At 28.6% G+C, this 5,003-nt stretch overlaps 1 protein-coding gene across 2 annotated transcripts in view; it reads left to right on the top strand.

The window, feature by feature from the left end:
* The window catches only part of LOC106682931 (Krueppel-like factor 3), a 310,001-nt gene that overhangs the window by 218,031 nt on the left and 86,967 nt on the right, over positions 1-5,003 (top strand). The window lies entirely within an intron of this gene.

The following is a 5,003-nucleotide window of genomic DNA, read 5'->3' as shown; positions in this document are numbered from 1 at the left end:
TATATACTCTCTTCATATTTCTATCTGCGCACCTATCAAATTCAAGATTGACAAACAACCGATAGCCTGAAGTTTAAATTAAACAACAAAATACATAGATAATATTTATTTTAAATAATTATCTGGACTACTTCTATCATCTTTTTTCAACTTCAAAATATGTGTAGACACTAAAATTTGCTAATTCCAAATAACAATTTTCTGATTTCATGTATTGTTTATTACAGATAATTAACCAAAGTTTCAGGAAAAATATTTAGACTATTTTCAGTTCAAAAGTACCTTACTGTACCACAATGTTACTTTTGCTCTGTGATACGAACACCTTCAAACGCATCATGTGTTTTTTTCGACGGATTATGTGGTCTATGAGCTTACCAATGCCTACCTGGATAATTCGACTTTCCAAAAATTTGACCTTTAGTTCGGCCCGACATTGGGGGAAACACTTTTATAGCATCGTATTCCAGCCACTTAAGGGTACATAGCACTTAGATGTAATTTTATTCTTTAAATGATATTATGGGTATAACATCTATGATACACTAATTTAATAATTTTTTATCTGAAATTTTGGAATACAATGTCGTTTACTATTGCTTATAATTAAAAAAGTAAGTATTGCCATTAAATAAATACTCTCTGCATACATGTAGCTGAATTGTTAAAGAAAAAACACTATTACGCGTCTACTACAAGAACTAATTAAATGAGAAAAGTAGTGCTGGTGTTGGATTGGTGAGTTTTTGGATTTGCGTGGTTCTTACAGTTGTTCGAATAATCTACTTTTTCTGGTTAGTACAATGACGTTTTGAATTAGTGTAAAATGGGAGTTTAATAGAATAGATAAAATTTTATTAGATTATATGATTATAAGAATATTTTTAATGACATATTACAATTTTTTTTTCAATATTGCGAAGCAAATGCTTCATTACTTTCTACTTAAAACTATTTACATTCCTTTTTACATAATTCAGTTATATTAATTGTTTTTCATCCCAACCTGAAATTCATCTATTAATTAGTTATTTTTCAGGCATTAAACATTTTTTTTTCTTATATTATCATCATCAATTCTTTCATTTACCCTGATATGCTTTGGCACGCTTCAAAGTCGTATCTTATTTCTTTTTCTCTTTTTTAAAACTTTTTGCCAGTAAACATTAAGACATCCTGTTATAATAAGAACTCACCTGGAAAGGTATAATATGGACCAGTTAAGTTAATTCTTGCCTTATCAGAAACTGGAAGGAAACTGAGAGGAAGAAAGGAAGGATCCTGGAGAAAGCTGCACCAGTTTTAATAAGAGGGGAAGGTGAAACCGTAGGGGTTTTTTCGCTCCTTACCGTCATATCTTAGTCTAATTAATGTAATTATTAAAATATGTGGTTAAATATAACTTAAAAGAGTCAAGGTATTTAAAATCGGTTGCCATCATAGAAGGCTACTCGATAAAATACCGACAATGCTTTTTTTTAAACCATTAATTTTTTCTTCGTATTGCTACTTAGTTATTATCGTTATATATCTTTCGCTCCGGCAATTTATTTGAATATATGCTAAGAAATTATGAGATATGAACATTATCTATTGTTATAAGTAACTACAATCTAGATTTTATCACATAATGACTATTCTTTCGGAATAGGAATAAGCCTAACAATAAACTCTTAAAAGAAAACATAAATTTTATTAGTTTGTAAAAGGATATGATTTTCAAAATTTGTTTCTAAACTGTTATATGAATATTGATTGTATCTTATATTAGGATATTCTTTTGAAAAAAAAGTTGGAATAATTTCAGAACTTTGACAAAAATACAAAAAAAAAAAAATATTTCCGTTATACAAATTCATTGTTAGACCAAAACGTTTGTTAAAAAACAATTCTTTTCCATTTGTTTTTTTTATAAATCATTGTTTGATTTCCATTCAATATTAAAATAATTTTTATTTTTTGCAGATCAAATATTTTTCGGGTGAGAAAAATTTCAATGCAACAATAATAATTTCTATAAGGATTATGGTAGGCAACAGTATTTTATTGAATTATTGGGTTATTTCGAGCATAGGTTTTTGGATTTTGAAAACTATATGTTTTTAGAATTCAAAAATTAATCTAACTAGGACCCTTTTCGATTATAATAACCAGGCATAGAGTTTTCCATTCCACAAATGTTTTAGAGGATATTGCATTTTCATTTAAAGTGCAGTTTTTTAAATTTTATTTATCTCTTTTTACTAACAGAAATATTAATAACACAGAATTATGTGATCTGTCGGCAAGGCTTTGAACAAGTAATCATCTGCGAAAAATAATCTTTGCATTTATTTATTTTTTTGTTAACAATATTTCTTTTTTGCCCGCTAACAAAATACCAATTTTTGAGGATTACGTATTTTCATTCTTATTTATAAATATATCAACCAATCAATGGGATAAATATTTGAGTAATTTTACTATATGTGACAAAACTGTAGATTTTCTCTCTTCCTAAACGTTATTTGCCTTAATAATTATTGCAAAAATGATCCAAAAAAGTCTCAAACATTTTGGATAACTTTTGTAGTAAATAATAAAACTACCTGTCTCGCACTAAAGAATAAAATAGATATATAGTTATAATTATTATTTTATTATTTTATTATCAAGAGTAAAGAGAGAGACTGTGGCAATGAAAGTTTTTCCATTAGTTCTTTATATAGGTAGGTGGTGATATTTTATAAAACTGAAAGTGTAATGGTATTAAATCTCCTACCTTCGTAAATATCAGACTATAGTAATTAATTATACATCTAACTTAGTTAATATATTGACTCTAGGGAAACAATTAAAATTGTCTACTGCCAATTAAATATGCCTGATTACATACTTCTTCTGGCAGTCATGTTCTTGTATTGTAATTCATCAGCTGAAAATACCTCATTTTTTTATTTTAGTTTAGTAAGTCTTTAAATTTTGTATGAGGCCGTGGATGGCCAAGCGTGTCAGGAACCTAGGCAGTTTAACTTTTATTTCGAGACGGAACCTAAAATTAATCTCTCTTTTTCCATCCTGACTAGAATTTGTTAGTAACCTGTCTTCGCTGAGTTAGAAAATACAAGGACACTAAACCCCAAATTAAAAATAAAAATAAAATGTAAGACCTAAGCAAAATACTTAGGACAGGCATTAAGCAATATAAATGTATTATTTTATTGAGATTTTTTTCTTTATTCTTCCTAAACCGAAATATGGTTTGATAACTTTGAAAAAATTAATTATACTTTCCATGTTAAACTAAGTGAGTAACTTATAGCTTGTGACATACTGCGAGTTGGAAGTAAGGTAATTAACTAATTATAATTATTATATGGACATCAAATTAATATACCGTGTATGGAACACTTCCACAGTTTCAAAAAAATTAAATTACTACAAACTAAGGTTAGGATTTTCTCTCAAAAGCTCTTTGACAATAAAATCATCTTCAATTTTTTAAAAAAAATTAATGTTTAGTGTAACTCGTTTCGGACCACTTTAATGTAGAATTTGTATTATTATTATTAACCTTTTTTTTTTAAATGATTCGTTATGAATAATTTATTTTGGGAGTCTTTTCTGACTAACTATTTATTACAAGATCTTGGAAAACGGAATTAATTTATGTTCAAGGAATGTAGAGGAAGAAGGATTCCTACGAGGATAATCCAAGCATAGTTATCAGTACTTAAGCGTAATTTAAAGAAGGCAAATAAATAAAAGCTTTGCGAAATCCTGCTGGCTGATGTCATCCTACCGGGACCATAAATAGTGAAGTTGAATAAATTCAAGCGTGTGTGCTTGTCCTGTAAATAGCTTCGGTTCAATTCTCAGTTAGTTTGAGGCGGTTGCTGAACCCACAAGTATCAATTCCAAAGCTTATACTCCATCATTTAGTGTATATATATGCCAGTTGATGATTGTAAAATACCTTATGGTAATCCCATCGCTGAGGTACGTTAGTTCTTCTGAGGATGATGCGTTTAGCGGATGGCTAACATCGAAAGGGTTTTATACCCTTGCTTACTTGGTGTAGTATACTATCTGTAAATTCATCTGATATTAAAAAAAAAAAAAAAAAAAAAAAATTCTCTGTTTAGAGAATCCTGACTCGAGTGTTAGTCTGGCTTTTAATTGCTGCACTCTTTATAGTCCCTCTAAAGCCTGCTATTTAAGGATTTACTTAGAAAATCTATTAACTAATTAATTAATGTAAATTATCGTCATGGTCAAAGCAAGAATCATCCAAATACATGTGCTGAAAGCTTGAACAACGTTATTTAATTTCACTTTACTTTGCTGATGTCCTATAAGAATGTTTTAAATGTGAACATATTTAAAAATGGAGTATAATAAAATTATAAACATACACATACCAGTAAAAAAAAATTATGAATTATTCAAGCATTCAAGTAATGGAGTATTTATTAATTAATTAGACACTCAAATTTCATGGATTATTTAATTACATTTTATAGACAACGGAATTAATTAAACATTATTCAATAAACAAAATACACTGGATGGTATATTGGCTCATTGATTTTAATATAACCAGTATTTAGAGAGAATTGATATTTCTTCAATATTTAGAGAGGAAAAAAGAAAAGCAATGTGTTCTTTCCTCAATGACTTTATTTGAAAATCGGCACCACATCGATTTGTTCCTAAGCTACTGGGAGTACATTTTTTTTCCTAGAAAATGATGTAAATTGTAACAACGTGGGTTGCAAATATCGTTGCGAATCGATAACTTGCATTTCTACTACGGCTTTAAATTACATTAAATAGCTTTTAGTTCTGGTAGTTTTCTCTAGCAGGACTCAGAGATATCTTAAAATCAATTTTCTTTCAGTATTTATCGGGATCGACTTCAAGGAGCAACCACCTGGTGAGTAGAATATCCAAATTTAGGGAGTTTTTATTTTGTTTACAATGCTGCCTCGTTTTAAATTAAGATTTGCAGTGACCATATTTTA

This window comes from Halyomorpha halys, unplaced genomic scaffold (genome assembly GCF_000696795.3).
Source record: "Halyomorpha halys isolate HHAL.00 unplaced genomic scaffold, Hhal_1.1 Scaffold452.1, whole genome shotgun sequence".
NCBI classification, from domain to species: Eukaryota; Metazoa; Arthropoda; class Insecta; order Hemiptera; family Pentatomidae; genus Halyomorpha; species Halyomorpha halys.
Note: the sequence above shows the minus strand (reverse complement) of the source record. Positions and strands in the feature narration are given on the sequence as shown.